The sequence below is a fragment of the Jaculus jaculus genome, chromosome 10, assembly GCF_020740685.1.
Source record: "Jaculus jaculus isolate mJacJac1 chromosome 10, mJacJac1.mat.Y.cur, whole genome shotgun sequence".
Taxonomy (NCBI): Eukaryota; Metazoa; Chordata; class Mammalia; order Rodentia; family Dipodidae; genus Jaculus; species Jaculus jaculus.
In genome coordinates, this window is record NC_059111.1 from 81,443,668 (window position 1) to 81,463,636 (window position 19,969).

Below are 19,969 nucleotides of genomic sequence, written 5' to 3' on the forward strand. Positions count from 1 at the left end.
CCGGTTCGAGGCTCGGTTCCCCAGGTCCCACGTTAGCCAGATGCACAAGGGGGCACACGTGTCTGGAGTTCATTTGCAGAGGCTGGAAGCCCTGGCATGCCCATTCTCTCTCTCTTCCTCTATCTGTCTTTCTCTCTGTGTCTGTCGCTCTCAATAAATAAATAAATAATTAAAAAAATAAATTAAAAAAAGAACATGTCTTCTATAAAAAATTTTTAAAAAAAATAAGTGTACAAACAACATAACTAAAATCTTCACATACTGTTTTCAATATAAAGTTAGTTTTTTCAGTAGATTCACAGTTAGTACTAAAGAATGATAATTATAATAACCATGGAAAGGTAGAAGCAATTCAAAGGTCTGTTAATTAAATTGGATCTTAAATAGATTCTACATCCTAGAAAATATATTGTTGTCCTAGTTGACAAAGATTTTTCCAACAACTCCTTGTCAGTCCACCATATACAGGGAGTTCATTTACCAGAAACAGAGAGTATTATACACCAGAGCATCCACCATCTCTCTTCTGCCTTTTGTTTTTACAAACTCCTATCAGAATGTTCAAAGTTGTTGACTGGGTATGCACTTATATAGCCTGTAGCATCTGAATGACCCAAAGTCCAAGTACTGGAGGCTAATGATAACAAAATAGAAATATTTTAAAATTATGTCAATAGCCTCAATTTCTGTCCATCGTTATCTTTTATAGCTATCTAAATTCTTCCAGGCAAAATGCCTCTTTGCATTTAAGACTGCATGCAAGCAAAGGTGCTGAGAGACTCTGATAGGCAAAAATAACTGCACAATTCAACATCTCAAATAAATGTGGTACAGGTAAAATATTTCTAAAGTTTTCCATCTTCACAAACAATCCCAAATTTGTCTGTAGGTCATTGATATTTTTATTTGTTCCTAATGAAATAAAAATCCTTCCATAAAAGTATAAACACGGGTGTCTGATTTATGCAGAACTGTAGAAAATTTAATGTAGCTTTTAAAATGGTACTTGGGTTATAACTACTTGCCATAAAACTTCCTCTTTGAGTTTCATCGTTTTCTTGTTTTATGCCTCAAAATAACATTGCCTATTAATAATAACTCCTTACAATCTACTTCCGTCTTTCCTTCCCACTACTGAAAGGGTAAGTACATTATTTTTTGTATTGATGTTGTATCCCAAAGTTCTTTGACATGAAACGCTGAAGGATAATCACTACTGAAAAGGCATGCATAGGGAATCAATGTCATCTCTAGCTTATCCTTCTCAAATCCTGATGATAAGTATTCAAATCTAAAATGGCAAGCTGTAACCTTATAAAATTATTTAATCTATAACTAATAAGATGTCTCTAACTTATCACCAGAATGATAAAAATCTCTCATTGCCATATATATATATATATATATATACATATATATATATATATATATTGCCAAACTAGGAGTCCATATCAAGTAAACAGTAAAAGATAATTCATCCTATACCTCAAAAGGGGCACATGTGTGTGTATAACAAAGAACAGCACTGTCCATAATGGCATGCATTTATTCATCAAATTGTGCAACAGCCATATAATGGAGACATGGCAGGCTGGAAGAACCAAAAGTTATATATCAATTATACTATCCAAAATTTGGAAGCCTAGAAAGATTCAACATCACATCAGTTTCTCAAACTAATCTAGAATCCAACTTGCTAGCAATGATTGTTAGAATTCAATTAGATGTTGTTACAATTGTTTATTATTATAGACACGAATTTTGTAATGCTATGTAAAATTAATTCAAGTTATTTACCTCACTACCCATGCCCCACATCATAATAAGTATCTCAACCTAAATCTATACTGAATACTGAAATGATTGCAATGCTCAATTTAGAAGATTGAGATGAAATCTAAATTAAAGAGTGACACTCTCCTTAGTTCCTATGGTTGAGTCTCTGATTCTGATTAGATATTTTTAAAAGTATTCTCAACTAGAGTCAAAATTTAAATCCACATGAACTTTTAAATGACTACTATTGACTTCTAATTAGATATATTTGTCCATCTTTTCTTGCAACTAAGAAAAACTATATTCAGTGCCCAAAGTGCATCATCAAAGCTAAGATTTAAAAAAATGGTCTTCACAATGTAAAAGAAAGCCAAACAGATGAGCTAGTTTAAGCAGGTGGCACATTCCTCATCACAGATATTCATAAAGAAACAAAATAAAAATATGCTTGCCCAAGGAACTTATTACATGTATATTTTAATAATTTTGTTATTAGATTTCTGTCATGTCTCTAAGAAGACCCAGAAAAATTTAATGAAAGGAGTGCATACCTGTGTGCAGAGAAGGGCAAATACATACATAGCATGCACAAATAAAGACAGACAGAATGAGGTGTTCCATTTATTTTACAGCCTGATGAAAATAAAATTTTAATGGAACTGGGGTGAAAACAATTTCTTCTCAACAACCATTTCATCTTCTAGTATTTTTTGTCAGTTATAAGAAATTATAATGCTGCAATATCTAAACTTTTATCAAACAGCATTATCATTTTTCTTAAGCATAAAAGCTATAGAAGACTAGAGCCCTCACTACAAAGAAGAATTACGATGGCTGTTAGTTTGATAGCATACATGAAGAAGATTCTATTTGTTTATTGAGTTGCAAATTTATTGAAAATCTGCACCCTTTTAGTTTACCTTTCAAATAAATCAGTAGACATGTCTTTTTAAATTTTAATGAGTTTCTTAAGTAAGTTTGTTCTGAACTTGAAGGCAAATACAGCTGGTAATGGAGCTGTAAAAAGTAGGCTATCTTATCTTTTATAGCTATGAAATTAAAGGGTACACCAAAATTCAAATTTGTATTCACTAAACATAACTATAAGCTTCTCATCTATCCCTCAGTCTCTCCAATGATCAAGTAACTTTATTCAGACTGTGTAATTGGATTTTTAAATTAATTAATTTATTTCTTTATTAAGATAGAGTGAGTTTGGGTGTGCCAGGGTCTCCTGCCACTGCAAACAAACTCCAGACACATGGACCACTTTGTGTATTTGGCTTTTTGTGGAGACTGTGGACTCAAATCCAAGCCATTAGACATTGCAAAAAAGAACCTTCAATTTCTGAGCCTTCTCTCCAGCCCAGACTGTGTGATTTGCAAGAGGATCACAGATGAATAAAGCCCACATTTTCTGACTTATAATATCATTGTGTATGATATTACATGGGGACCTGAGGACACATCCAAAAAAAAAGGCAAAAATTCCCTCACACAATGGAAATGTTAAGTTATACTGAATATTAAACAATGTGAGGCACAACTCAGGAAAGTGGTGTAAGTGCCCTGAATGGACAATGCAATACATGCATGTTAAAAATTGCACACATTTCAAGAGATTTTTTTTTTTATGAAGAGCAGTTTTGTCAAGGAATGATTCTTGCATGATACTGAAACTGAGGCTAAATTGTATGCCAGAGGGCCATATTGAACCTCATTCTATGTTGCAATCCTACTGAATAATTATGTATGTGAGACAGTTTGTGTGTTTCAAGTACTGTGCTAGATGCTGAGATGGAATCACAATACCTTCCATTTAGTATTTGCAGTGGACTTATTGACTTGGACTGTAAGTAGGCTGAATTATAATGAATCAACCTAAACTTAGAGTGGGATATGACCTGGGGGAGATGAAAACATACAAAGTGATTAGAAGAGCAGTAAAATGGAGGGGCAGTAGGGAAGAGTTGCTTCACATAGTGATGGAGGAAGAGCCTCTAGGGAAAGCATGTGAGAACTGAAAGCAAATGCCAACCAAGCAACAACATCCCAGATCTGAGGGGCACTATGCCTTTTCCCTTGGAGTATAGACAACCAAGCCTTTGATTTTATAAACATTCATGGATGATTTTAAACTTGATTTATGCTGTATATTATGTCAAACATTTTTGTGATTTTAAGACAATAATTCTTGACATATTGAATAAATCACTAGTTTATCACCCTTGTTTCCTACTTATTTCCCTTTTGTAGGTATATGCTGAAATCAAAGTTCTTCAGTGAAAATACCAACTGGCATTGGTTCATTCATCAACTAACACTTGCTCTTCTCTTCTATGTAATTCAAGCTGTTGTTAGCAAAACCATTTTCCAAGCAGGGTAAGTGAAACCTGCAGAAGTTAAATAAAGTAGTTCAAGACCAAGCCACTGAAACATGACAGAGGACAGTCAAACTCAGCTTTGACTACAATGTCTATCCCTAGCCCTAGTAAATGTTGTCATATTGAAACAACACAAACAAATGATATTGAAGAGGTTCATATCACACAATTGCTGATTTGATGACTTAAAGGCAAAAGTTCAGGAGCCCCTTGTGACTACTTGCAACATAATTACATGATTATTTTTCAACAATGATATGACTAGAATTTATATGAAACATATTTTAGGTATTTGTTTGATTAATCATACAAATATTTTTACTAGACAGTTGAAGTAAAGCAATTCACATGGCATATATGATCCCTGCACACAGCATTTGTGTCTACTTAGGAAAACTACCATTAAGCAAATAAACACAAGGATGTGGTCCATAATTTAAAACCATGGAGTAACACTAAAGAAATGAAAGAAGGGTCCACAGGTAAGATCCAAAGTTTATAAAAGCTTTCCTTAAGAAATAAATAATATTGGGTGCCAAAAGAGAAATGTAAATTATCCAAATAGGGTAGAAAACTTTCCAGGCTTGCTTGAAAGACAAAACTATAATCCAATAAAACAGAAAAGCATTTATAATGTTTGGAAGCTCATTAGAAAGCCTGAGGGTTAGAAGTCCTACAGAGTATGGATGGATGAAGTTACAGACTTTTCAACTTAACAAAGTTGAAGCTTGTCCTTGGTCCAAAGGGAAACTAAAAAAATTTGAGGGAAGGAATGGATGATAGGGTCCAATTTATGCATTTAAGAATGCACTGTAGTTGCTGTGCACTGGAGAGCAAGTTGGAGAAAAAGGGGCAGCAGAGGATGCTTGGAGACCAATTTGGGAACCATTAAGGTGAGTAACCTAACGGACAAAAGAGCTGCAGCTGATTCAAGGTTGGGCCTGGGAGAACTGTGTGACTAAAAGGATAGTTTGGAGTTAAAGTGTGAAGGAGACCCTTGGGTGAGATATGTAAAGAAGCCATCAATTTCTGGTTTAAGTAGCTAACTGGAACAAAATATCATTTTCTGAGCTGACAGTGAATTCTGTTTTGAATATGTCCATAAGCATCCAAAGGAGAATAAGTTATCACAATAACCATAATAATGTGTATTTATTAAATGCTGCCATTATACCTTGAGTGATTGTGAAATGAGTACATTAAAAGAACTTGATTCTAGGGCTGGAGAGATTGCTTGGTCTTTAAAGGTGCTTGCTTGCAAAGCCTGACAGCCCGGGCTCAATTATCCAGTACACATGTAAAGCCAGATGCACAAAGTTGCACATGCATCTGGAGTTCATTTGCAGTTGCAGGAGGCCCTGTCAAACCCCTTCTCTTTTTCTCTCTCTTTCTCTTTCTATTTCTCTTTCTATCCTCCTTTACTCTTTCTCAAATAAAGAAACAGCGTCTGGGCAAGGTGCACACATGTAATCCCAGCAGCACTCAGGAGGCAGAGATAGGAGGATAGCTATGAGTTCAAGGCCACCCTGAGACTACAGAATGAAATCCAGGTCAGCCTGAGATAGAGAGACCCTACCTCAAAAAACAAAAAATCAAATAAAGAAATATTGCTCTTATTAAAAAAAAAGAACTTGGGTGTAGTTTTTAATTTTTGTTTGTTTGTTGGTGAGAGAGAGAGAGAGAGAAAGCGAAAGGGTATGCCATGGCCTCTTGCCCTTGCTAACAAACTCCACATGTATGTGCTATTTTGTACATCTGGCATTATAGATTCTGGGGAATTGAACCCAAGGTCAACAGACATTGTGCAAAAGCAACTTTAACGAGTGTACCATCTCCCCAGCCATTGATTCTTGATTCTAGTTTTTGCAAGACTAGAATTAAACTTCAGATTCCTGACTCTCATTCCAAAGCATGAAAATAGAACCACTCCAGGGACTTCTTTTCTTGTCTTTAAGAAGCACAGAAGAACATAACCCAGAGGGCCTGAGAGTTATTCATCTGAGAATCAGCAGAATAGAGGAGGAAATAAGTCCAAGGTCACTGAGTAAAGTGTAAACCAGAAGTATTATCCCTGAAATGCACCAGAAAGTTAGAGCAACATGAGGATGTCCAGAGAGGCAGAAGGGAGCCAGGAGGCAGTGGAGAATTTGTAGGGGAGTATACATCACCAAATGCTACTAGAGTGCCCAGTATGGTGCTAAATGCAAGTATTTGAGAGGTTTGAATGGTAACGTGGGTTGGAGTAGAGTTCTAAGAACAGAAAATACTACTAAACCATGGTACAGAGCAGCATTGGGTGGGGGGGGGAGGGTTCCAAATGGCTCAAGGAGAACCTGGGAGTGTTAGAAGTTTAAAAATGGGTCCTCTATTTCCTCATCTTAATAGGACATAAAATGGTATGTTCAGATTTTGGTATCATCGGTGTAGGACTTAGAAAAGGAAAGGGCGACAGTAGAGAAATGAAAAAGTGGAGTCTGTGATGTGGATTCGGCACAAAAAGATGCTCCAGGCAATAGGGGAGTAGTTTCTCTCAGACACTGCCAAATGCCTCACTGGTTTTCCCTGGGGCACTATGAGATAGAGCATGAGGTAATCACTGAGTGTACTCTCTTGCTGCTTTCTGCTTGCGTCCTCCAGGAGGTGACAGCGTCTTTGGAAACAAATTTCTTCATTCACTTTTCAGAATATAAAGCTAAATGATCCTAAATCTAAAAAACACTAGAAAATCCACAGAGCACCGAACTGTGCAAAGCCAAAATTCAGATCTGACTCCTATGTTTCTCACTGTTGCCCCTTCCTATAGATGAGAAGCAATCCTTGTGATTTAGGGGCATGTCACCTCAGCCACAGACCACCCATCAACAATCTAAGGTCCTGGTATTTCCTTTCCTGAGACCTTTCCTCTCTCATTATCTCCAGTTGTCATCAGCAAGGCTGGCAGGAAAGCAGTGTAATTATAAGAACACACAGGAGATAAAGATGACTATGCAACTACCAGGACATTTTCAATTGAAAAGAGACCACTTAAACTTAATGAATCTCTAGAGAAATATATATATATATTGAGAGACAAGGTATCTGTGATCCCAGGGTATTCTCAAGGGTGCTGCCTCCTCTGTCTGTTCTGTCTAAGCAGCAATCCATCAAGATGACCTTGAATATAAAACACACACACACACACACACACACACACACACACACACACACACACATCAGTGCACATGCAATCACATCAACCACACAGCATTCACACTATATACAGAATCATCCACAGACACAGGGAAAGCACATACAACCTATGCTTAAGGGGAAGGCTGGTTAGTCTTTAGGGACAAGAGACATGTACAAGTTTTGAGTCAAAGCAAGTAGTTTGGATTTCTCATTCAAAGTGAAATTAAAAAAAAATAAGAACAAGGAATTTGTAAAAACCTCAAATGATTTCCTATCAAAACACCATGATGTCTGCATAAAACACAGCCAAATGCAAAGAGGAAGGAAAGGGGAGGAGGGAAAGAGAGAGGGAAGGACAAATCTTAAATGGCTCCAGGTGAAAAATAGAGGTATGTTGGACCAGGGTGGTAGCAGGGGAGATGGAGAAAGTTTGGCAGACTGAAGTGAAATATTAACAGAAGTGGTGACCAGACTTGCCCAGCTACCAGAACACAGAAGAATTGAAGTAAACAGGCGGTTTCACTGAAGGTGAAAAGACTGGGAGAGTAGCAGGGCACTCAGCAGCTCTGTTTTAGCCATGCTACATTTTAAATTGATGTGATCTATGTGCAGATGTCAAGGAGAAGCTGGATATATAAAACTGAAATTGAAAGGAGAGGTCAGGGCTAAAGACATGAATGTAAGAATTATGAGAACAGAGGTGGTATATAAAGCATGGTCTTGGATGAAGTTGTAGGGCAAGTGTGGAGATGAAGAAGAGGCCCTGGGCAGATGGGAGCCTCCAGCCTTCAAAGGCACGCAGAGGAGGAAGGGCAGCAAGGAAAATAAAAGGAAATATCGGTGAAGGACGAGAAAGAGCCAGAGAGCCTTTCATCTGTTTTTATCAGTTTTACTAGTGTGTGAACCAGCTGAAAAGGAATAAATCTGTTTTATGTTCTTTCTCTTCTTGCAACAGCTGAAGATTTGAGGAAGCTAAGGTTTAAAAGCTACATTCACAAATTCTTTGATATGCCTCCATCTAAGGCATGGAGTTGAGTTTCCCTTCCTCTGTGTGTGGGCTATTTAATGACTCACTTCTAATTAACTGAAATTGTCAATCTTATGGGACATCACTTGAAGACTATGTTATATAAAGACCACAACTCACATCCTGGGTGCTTTTTGCAGATCTGGCTTTATCTGGAGTCATTTGCTCAGAAGTGAGTTATTCAATGTATGGAGAGGTGACCTTGTCAGTGAGCAAATCTGGCAGTATTACTTTGAAGTCTGCTCAAGCCTCTGGATGACCACTGTCGCATTGAACATTTTTCTTGAATGTTCCTTTAAGACTGCACCAGAAGGTCCAGTAAAATGGCTTTCTGGAGTGTTGAGATAGTAAAAGTTTGTCATTTGATGCTGTTAAGCTTTGAGGTAATACATCAGGAGGTCACAGATGAGGAGTATATCAGCATAATAGAGCAGAAAATACCATGAAGCTGCATGTAATGTGTTTTCTTCCAACATTCTTATTGCTTTGCTCCTAAGAGAAAAGAAATCATAACTGGTAAGTTCATCTGTAGAAGCTAAAATCAATATCATGTTTCCTCCACACAGAAGTGAGAGCTCATGGTATGGATTCATGGGTAGTTAACACCTTCAGCTATTCTGGTCAAAGCTCTGCTTACCTTCAGTGGCATGTCTACTTATTGAAACATGGTCTCTTAAAGACCATTTTCAGAACATCATGAATTGCATAAAAAATTCCTAAAAGGGAACACTTTAAATCTCCTCCAAACTCTGAACTTGTAAGATAAAAACAGAGAACACCCGAGAGTAAAGAAGGAAGGGGTGGAGGTGTAAAGAATGGGTACCACAAATCTAGGCACTGCTTCCTGCCGTGGTACCATGGAAAGTTGTTCCTGTTTTGAGCCTCAGTGCCTATTTCCTTGTGATGAAAATCTGTCATCCTTAAGCTGGGTGACAAAATTAGGTGAAACGAGGCAGGTGAAATACCTTTTGACTTGGAAGGTTTTGAGACAATCACACCATCCATCCCTGTCTACTAATTTCGTCACTGGGATATTGATGTGGAAACTGGCAGAGCCCAGTGATTCACTTTGAGAATAAGATGCATTTTCTCAGATAACCTTGACTGTTCATTTTAATCTTGCTAACATACCATGTAACACTTTGTACTCCACAGCACGCATTTCTATGTAGGCTTCTCCATGCAACCCCTTAGCTATTCCTGTATATTACTTTTCTAATAGCTTATTCTTTCTTCTCTTTCATAATTCTTCATAGAGGCTCTTTTAGCTGAATTAAACACACAGAAAACCCCAGGGCATAACAGAACCTCAATCATGACAGCTGGCATTTTGAGCCTTGGTATCTACTCTCATTTCCCTCTATTGAAATCATTGAAAAGGAAGATGCTAATCATAGCAGCCATTTGTAAGCAGGTGATCCCACTCAAGGTGACTCTCACATAAAACCCACACTCTGAGAGAACCTTTACAAATGGAAAATGTTAAACAGGTAAGCGTCCATGGCTGGTTACTGAGATGACCGGTGCATCAGATTCTACATGACTCGTGCTTCCTTGTCTCCAGACTTTTAACATAAAGGAAGGGGACGGCATGGTCAGGAAAGTTACAGGTCCCACAATGGGACAAATAAAACCATTAGGTCTATGTAACTAGTCAAAGACACGTATAACTAGTGTCTCATTATTTTAAAAAAAAATCAAAATTAAAAACAGATTTCACTTACTCATTTTTTTTTGTATTCATAGAAGTGAGTGCATGTGTGTGAGGGTGTGTGTGTGTGTATGTGGTGCTACTGATCATCAAACCCAGATTCTTACTGCTCTAGGCAAATGCTGTAGCACTGAGCTACATTCCAAGTCCAGAATTAATTCTTTGTAATATAAGGTAAGGCTCTTTTCTATGTTTAAAATCACTTTTTCAAGCCAGCAAACTGTTTCCAGTGTGATCTGCATTGCCAACATTTTAATTACAACTGTTAATTTTATTTCAATTGTTTAAGATGTTAAAATACCTTTTTGTTTTATTTTTAATTTTTTATTTATTTATTTGTTTATTTATTTATTTATTTAATTGAGAGAGCGAGAGAGGAAAAGAGGCACACAGAGAGAGAGAGAGACACACACAGAGAGAGAGAATAGTCATGCCAGGGCTTCCAGCCACTGCAAATGAACTCCAGATGTTTGTGCCACCTTGTGAATCTGGCTGACATGGGTCCTGGGGTATCGAACCAAGGTGCTTTGGCTTTGCAGAAAAATGCCAAAACTGCTAAGCCATCTCTCTAGCCCCTAGAGTATCTTGATATGAAATATTTTTAAAATACTGCATGTAGAAAGAATAAACAAATACTTGTCTTCACACCACTAAGCTCCAACAAATGTCAATATTTTGCCTTGATTCATATCTGTCTATTATTACTTAAGAAATGAAACATTAAAATTGCCAGTGAAATTTTCTGAATTCCAGTTCTCTTCTTCCCTTGGACATACGAACATTGATGTTTGTATGCCACACTGAACTCTATATGTTTGTTTGCAAATTGAATGTGTTTGCACATAAATTGAATGAAGCTGAGATGCCCATGCACCTTTGTTCTGTTGCAGTTGAAGGGATGTAAAGGCTCAGGAAAACTGAAAGTTGGAGCAAATTTATCATGTGCTTGGAGTAAATTGCTCCTATGGACTAAAGGGAAAAATATAAATTGTTTCTTGGTAGTTTTTCTTTGTTTAATCTCACACATCACAGAAAAATTTTCCTTTAGTCACAAAACTCAAGTTTGGAAGATTTCTACATGCACCCAACCAAACAAATCTCAGTGAACACTGACTCAGTATCCTTTTAGCTAAGTCAATGCTTATACCACCTACCTGGAATTAGCACCTGTCCTCACATGACATGGACTGAGTCCCAGAAGGCTAGTGCCACTTCAGACGTCACTTGCAAGTTCCACGTTATGAGCTATGCATCTGACCAAGGCTTCCCATAAAAATCTCCTTAAATTTACCAATTTATTCTAAAGGTCATGCTAAAGGATACAGATGAAGATCTAGGTGGAAGATGGATAAGGCTTCAAGGGGAAGAGCACAGACCTTCCCATCCCTCTGTGGGTGAATACCTCAATGTTTAGCAATACCAGAGCTCTCCAAACTCAGTAAGATGGAAATTTTAATTTAATGGAAGCATGATTGCTTAAAGAATTGCCCATTGATGATCAACTCGATTTCCATCCTATGTAGTCTCCTGGATGTTTGGGGAGCTGGAACAGAAAGTGCCAACCACTCTGCCCACATGGTTAAGTTACACCCTACCCTGATGCTCTCCAGGAGCTCTTGAAGGTCAGTAATCTCATTACTGTAAGAAAGGAATCACTCTGGAGACTGTGGGGAACCAAGACCAGTCAAAAATCAAATACTGGAATGGAAGATTCTCTGAGAATCTCTATCTGCAAAAGTGTTAGAAGCCACCCTCCCTCCTCAGGTTGTGTGTGTGTGTGTGTGTGTGTGTGTGTGTGTGTGTGTGTGTGTTTGTGATATTAATTATTCATCCACTATATCTACTCCAAAGAACACTGTTCCAGATAATAGTACTTTTATCAGTACATTGAGTTGAGAGATACACTGACAAAAACAAGCAAGATATTATAAAATCTCAGTATGTTGTGGAGTAGTTATGATTATGAGAAATAATCTCTTTATTTTAACTGTTAGGAAGAAAACTCAGTAGCAAAAGCCAGTAAGCTAGCAAAGAGATATAAAGGGAAGAGATAGGAAGGGAGGGGGTATATAATAGGATGGTATTGTATATAGGTAAGTAGAAGAATAGATTAATGGGGATGAAAAGGCCCAAGTAAAGTCAGGGGAAGAGACTGAGTAAAGGAAAGGTAGAGGGAGGGATAATCAAAATCTAAGATGATATAAATAAATCATATAGAAACCTACTTTTTTGGACAATGTAACAGTCAGGGGCAGTAAATTATTGCTAGAAATTGTCCAGTGCCAGGGATGGGATACCTTCCAGTGAGTTGTTGGCCAGGGAGGTCCCTGATGCCACCAAAACATTATAGGCCATTGCCAAGGCCCTTGATTTCCTACCAGGAATAGAAGGTAAGACCCTATTGCTAAAGATTCCACACACTTGGGCTGCAAGGCCACTGAGAAATCCTCCATGTAGACCAGCTGACAGAAAGCTGAAAGAAGCCATTCTACATGTAGTTCAATGTGAGAAAGAGAAATCACCAGTGAAGATACTGAGCAGTGGACACTGTAAGTCTTAAATTTGGCCAGCCAGGCCAAATGAGCCAGTGGCTGCAGTAGTGGCACATCTGTTATGGTGGAAATCAACTGCCCTCTAATTGGATTGCAGGCCCACTCCATGGGATGTAATGCATCCATGGTACTGAAAACTTAAAACAGGTAGTCATGAGCCCTAGGGGTATAATGTCTGCTGCTCTAAGGCTAAATGTATATACTATGCTTATTAAACTGTCCATTAAGCACTTTTCTTAATGTTTATACCCTTATATTAATGCTACTCTCACTTTTGGTAGAGAATCTTCTCTTTTCAGATGACAGTGACCTTGGGATGGCTCAGAAGACATCATGGTGCTGGAAAGAAGTGACAGGAATGTTCAGTGACATGACAGAGGAGTGCTCCGCACTATAATATCTCTATCACACCTTCCAAGGCTCAGGGTCTATTGTAGAAGAGGTGGTGGAAAGAATGTAAGAGCCAAAGGAAGGGTAGGACTCCTTACAACAAGCTCCCCTCAGACACAAAATGGCCTAGCTATCTATGACCTAACAGTGCCTGACACTATCTACACAAGACCATCATAATAGGAGGAAAAGATCATGACATCAAAATAAAAAAGAGACTGATTGAGAGGAGGAGGAGACCATTCCACCACCCACCTTTACCTCCACCCCTCTCCACTGAACATCCTCTTCTTTACAACTAGTCCCTCTTTTCTGTTGATGTCATCATTTTTCCATCCTCCTTCATGCATGGCAGCATGTTGATAGGCCTAAAATTATGCAGGTCTCCTGCAGGTAACAATAACCATTGTGAGGCATACATGTGAGTACCACTTTATGTCTAAAAGGCATTGTTGCAAAGCACTTTTTCTGATCCTTTGGCTCTTATAGTCTTTCTGCCACCTTTTCCGCAATGACCGCAAGGGTGTATGAGATGATCCCTTTTAAATAAGTTTGCTTACTCACCATATTTTTGTTCTGTTTCATTCTTATGAGGCAAGGTTGGTCACACTCTAGACCAGGCTGACCTGGATTACACTCTGTAGCCCAAATTGACCTGGAACTCAGAGACCCTCCTAACTCAGTCTTGAGAGCACTGGGATTAAAGACATAGACCATCACACCTCTTTGATTACCATGCTGAAAGGACAGCTAGAAGTAATTCTGAAACAGGCAGCAGGATTAGATCAACCCACAAAAATCACTGGGCAGCTAATGGATTACAGTGTTCCTACCACTTGGACTGTCCATCATATCAGAAAAAATGAAGAAACCTTTTTCTTGAGAACTGAGTTAATATATCAATGTGATGGAGAATTTCAACTTCTCACTCAGTCTCCAGACTTTAGTTAGTTCAATCACAAAAAAAAAAAAAAAAATCCTTTTAAGGAAAAGACTGGATACCCTCAATGATACCTTTTGCACACTATACCTTCAGGGTTACAAGACCCTTCCTCACATTAGCTGCAGGCATTTACTCCTTCAGTTGTTCAATGGATAAATTGATTCTTCTGGTGATTGGACTGGCTTGATACTTGCACAAATTCCCATAGCTTCTGAGTGTCAAGGTGTCAATACAGCATCAGTGGTGTTCAGGCAGAGCAGAAGCTCTTTGCTGTTGAGAAGGCAAAACCCATGTTATAATGCAGATGAAGTAACCTAACAAGAATTCACCTCACAGTAAAATGAACAAGTCTGCAAACACACCTATGAGTACGCAGTTTCTGGATACACACAGTCCATTCAACAACAGAATGCATGTGTAACTGAACTTTTGGATCAATGGAGTAAGGGTTATTAAGCACGAATGATCAAATGCAAGTTGGTGAATTGGCCCCTGTCTTTGAAAAACAGAAAGTTACGAATAATATTCCAAAGATTATGGCCACTATCAAATTTAAGAGACTAAGTAGTATGGATTTCCATCCACTCTCCATTCAGTTCACCTATATTGCCTATGCCAACAAAAACATAAACCTTACAGAATGACACATATTAATAGAAAGGTATTCAGGGAATTTTGCCTTGTAGTTGCTCAAGATGTGGTCTCCTTTAAAAAAAAAAAAGTATAGAACAATTACAGGGTTGGGTGTGGGGGTACATGCCTTTAATTCCAGCCTTTGGAAGGCAGAGGAAGGAGGATTGCCATAAATTCGAGGCTATCCTGGGATTACATAGTGACTTCCAGGTCATCCTGGGCTACAGTGAGACCCGACCAAGAACCCCATCCCCCCAAAGAAAACAATTATGGCAGGGACAGTACTATTGTGGTGGTTTGATTCAGGTGCTCCCCATAAACTTAGGTGTTCTGAATGCTAGGTTCCCAGGTGATGGAGATTTGGCTAGTAACACCTCCAGGAAGAAGTGTATTGTTGGGAGAAGACTTATTGGGTGTTAGAGCCAGTTTCTCCTTTCCAGTGCTTAGCATACTCTCCTGTTGCTGTTGTCTACCTTATGTTGCTCAGGGAGTGATGCTCACTCTCTGCTCATGTTATCATTTCCCCCTGCCATCATGGAGCTTCCCATCCAGCCTGTAAGCTGAAATAAACCTTTTTTTTTTTTTTTTTTTCCCCAGAAGCTTCTCTTGGTTGGATGATTTCTATCAGCAATGTGAGCCTGACTGCAACAACTATGAAGTCTCTACTTTAACTTTTGGATTTTGTCAATTCTTATCCTGTCACAGTCAAATTCTAGGAATTTGGATCTTCTTACTGTCCCATATAACATTATTCTGGGCAATTTTGGGTGGTATCATTGTAACTACATCTAGAATTGTATCTGCAGGAATAGCACTGCAATTAAACTGAGTCCTGATAAGTTGTAATTCAACTTGACAAGTACTATGATTTTTCTCAATATACACCATCTTATTTTCTCTGTCTTCTTTCACCTGAAAAAAAAATTCTTGCCTCATAATTTTCCCTTGATTTAAATTCTATTACAAGATGTGCTTGCTTTATTTAAATTTTCTGGCCATCTCTTTTCTGTGTGTTTTACTGGTTCTATTTCTTCTCCAATTTGTACCAAAAACTTGTGTTTGATCTCAGTAATTGCCCATAATTTCTTTACGTGGAAAATTTCTGTGTGCCATGACACATATAGAGTAGACTCCCTGTAGAAATTCTTAGTAGAAAAGGATTTAATCAGAGGAATTAGGAACATATGGAAATGTTATACTGGACTTAGTCCAGAGCTAGTCAAGTATCTAAAAGTGATAACTCAAAGTTGTTAAGCTACCAATGAGAAGTCACAATACATCTCCCACAAGAAGACACAAGAAATGATCCCTCTGAATTTCACAAAAGTACCTCTCAGAAGAATCCCCCCCCCCAAATCACAAAGAACATGCATTCTGAGAAGTTTCAGGCTTATGAAAATGAGATAACACAAGATGCTGGTAAATTGACTAAGGACAGGCCAGTTATCTTCAAGGGTGTAAATCTGCCCCCAGAGAAACAGCCAACCTTAGGCTGACCCTATCTTGAAAAATCATGCCAACCTGACTCCCTAAAAAATCTAAAATGTAAATTCAAAATAAAACCTTCTGTACTAGAGTCTGTTATGCCCTTCAAGATCATTCATTGATCTACCAAAACTTCTGGCTCATTTAGTGCCTTATTTCTCCTGTGTTTGTACCACATGTTTTCATTTAGCCTTGAACAACTTTTCAATGCTGTTTATTCAATTCATCAGGAGCTGTACCTTCATGGTGCAAAAGTCTGCAGTCAGACACTGTCCACTACTCCATGTCCATTTGCCTGCTCTCTGCTTGAGGCAGGGTTATATGCATCCTTCCTGATCATCAGTGTCCAGCCAACCTAATTTTCCAGAAGTTCAGTACATCTTTCTGAATTGAAGTAAATTGTTCTCAGACTTGGCAAGAGAAAATTTTTTAAAAATTCCAAGTAAAATGAGGAGACAATAGCAGAGGATTAAGAATTATCATTAGATATCTCACTATCAGATTGATTCCTATTGAACTTCAAGCAGAATAATAACAGTCTTCCATACCACAAATTTCTCCTTCGAATTTTGCCACAGCATAATTTTTCAATAGAAGATAGAGTTTTAACCTATGTGTGTACGGAGAATTCAACCAAACAAATGCAGTTAAATTCTCACATGCTTATTTCATAATATACAAAAGGTCAAACACTTAATGTCAAAGTCTTGAAAATTTGTCTGCTTTTTTTCCTTTCACTGTTCCACTTGTAGATTTAGGACATTTTCAGAAAAATGGATAGAAATGGAGACTATCATGCCAAATGAAGCAAGCCAGGCTCAAAAAAAAAAAAAAACATACATTGCATGTTTTTTGCATATATAGAATCTAGACATATGTATGTATGTAAATAAATCACATGAAAGTAGAAGGTATAAAGGAAAAGAAATGGAACAAGAAAGAATATGAATGTTGTGGACCAAATCATAATATATCTTATTTTCTCTCATATGAAAATATGAAACTTTTCTCTCATTTGATGTGAAAGCAGAAAGAGGACTATTTTAGAGGAGGAAGAGGCCAGCAAGAGTGGAAGGGGGAACATGAACCAATTACAAATGATACATACACATGAAAATGTCATGTTGAAGCCCATTACTTCATATGCCAACTGAAAGATTAGTATTAAAGAAATAAAGTGAAAAAATACTATGTCAGACTTTTAATGAAGATTATGACAAAAAGGCAGGTAATCATTTCCTGTCTCAAATTTTCCATCACAGTGACAAAAACCTAAGGAGTTATGGACATGGGTGATGTCACTGAGGGGAAGTGCACGTACCATGTCTATCCAACTTTAATCTCCAGCAGGGGGGGGAAAAAAAGAACAAATTTAAGAAGAGACAACAGGTAATATTTTCCAAACATAGCAACATCTATTTCTTATGCTCTTCTGGAATGTGCTGGACCCTGTCAATGTCAGCATTTAATTCCTCTTTTCTTGACTCCAGACAGGCTGAGACATGTGTGGAGCCAAGACATTTCAGTGGATGAGATGCTACCTGACCCTCAAGGCTACAGGTTGTAAATGGAAATAAAGCTTTTACACAGTGAGCTGAAACATTAGTTCTAGAAGTTAAAATGACCACAAGGCTTCAGATGTTTATAGCTCAAGAATGTTCTCATGATGAGACAATAAAAGGTACTCTGAAATCAATAACATGGCAAAGGCTGAACCATTCATATGCCTTTTCTTAAAATTTTGTTCAAAACTTTCATGAGAAGGAAAGTTCTCATCAGTTATAAAAGGAGCTGGGAATTCAAACCAATAAATTTGCAAACTAGGTTGAGATAAGCATTGCTAATATGCTTAAAAATAAAAATATAAATATTGTTAATCATTATCAGAGGCTCAACTGCCCATGTGGCATGAGAAGTATTTAATAATTTAAACTTATTTAATATATTGTGTGAGAGACCTAAACTTAAGGATTTAGGTGAAAAAAATAAGGAAAGTGTGATAACTATATTAAGATAATTGTTCAGTATTTATGCTTCTATTACTTCAAATATTTTTATGAATTAAAAAATTGATTATCATGTAACAATTACACTTTGCATGTTATTTCTGGGATCCAGTAAGGTATTTCAATATATACATAGCACATGCACTGATTAAATCCAACTTCTTTTTACCCATTCATCCTGCTCACACAAGCATTGTAACAATTATTCTATATTTTCTTTTTAAAAAATGTTATTGATATCCAAAATGACAGCATTTGATGTGCATAATTTCATACATTTTGGCATACACATGCATGTATGTATCCATGAAACCATCATCACAATCAAGATAATGAACAACCAAAGTGACAAATGTCTTCTTGTGTCCCATTTTATTTTATTTTATTTTTTTAATTTATTTATTTATGAGAGAGAGGTAAATAGAGAGAGAGAGAAAAAACGGGCATTCCAGGACCTCTTGCCACTGCAAATGAACTCCAAACACATGCACTACCTTGTGCATCTGGCATGCGTGGGAACTGAGGAATCGAACCTTGTCCCTTAGACTTTGTAGGCAAGCCCCCTTAACCACTAAGCCATCTCTCTAGCTCTTGTGTCCCATTTTAAACCTTCCTTCTTTTTCCTCCTTCTGGAAGCCACTGAGCTGCCTTCATCACTATCAATTAATTTAAATTTCTCAGCCTTATACAGATAGAATCATGCAGAATTACTAAGTACTGTTTGGCCTCTCTCCCTTAGCAACATCTTTTTGATCTGAATCTATGTTGTTGTAAATGTAAACAATCTATTCTTTTTGTCTCTAAGCTTAGTCATGAAGCTTATAACTATTTTGAGGTATATCTGTCTTGCTGAATGTATCAATAGTCCGTTTATTTTTAGTATTGAGTTCATCTAGGCATGACAAAAAAAATATATCTACCTTTTTCATTAGGTAGACACATAGGACAAAATAAATAAAACATTAAAAATCTATTGGTACCATTCCTTCACCTTTGTTCTTATTTCCAGCTTATCCATTTTTTCTTTTATTACTTCAGATCTTTTGGGGTTTCATACAAACTTTAGAATTAGCTTGGCAATTCCAACAAAAAAATATTGTATTTTGAAAATATACTGGACTTGATGAATTTGGGACAAATTATCATCTTAATGTGACATCATGCTTAATGACACTGGTCCATGAATATGCCATACATTTTTATTTACAAGCATTCTTTTGTACCCTCAGCAATGTTTTATGGCTTTTTTTTTCTAACTCTTCAATGACAACATGTGTGTGTGTGTGTGTGTGTGTGTGTGTGTGTGTTTTATCATGTAACATATATGTGTGTGTTATATCATGATCATAGTCCCCTCCCACCATCTTCCCTCCACTCCCTCCTTCTGAATACTCCCTCCAATTAATCCTTTCTTCTTTCCAACTTTCTTCTTTCTTTTTTTTATTGTGATGTCATTATTTTTTCCTATTATGTTGTATAGTATACAATGAATTAAGTCTTGTACATCATGCCCCCCCCTCAAAAAAGCTCAGTTTTTAACTAATTTGATTTTACTATTTTATTTGGTTTTAATGCCTGATTGTTAGTATATAAAAACAATTTACTTCTGTTTGTTAGCTTGTATATTTCAACCTTGCTAAAATTACTTAACTTTAGTAGATACTGACAGACTCTATTGAGGTTTCTCTTACATAAAAATATTGTAAGAGAAAATTGACAATTTGTATATCTTCTATATTTTTATTATCATGAACAATGAAAAAAATTAAGACTTGTAAACATTTCTTATGGTAATATTTGCTATAGATTTGTTGTTGTTGTTTGGAATAGAGTATTGCTCTAGCTCAGAGTGACCTAGAATTTACTCTGTAGTCTCAGGGTGGCCTCAAAC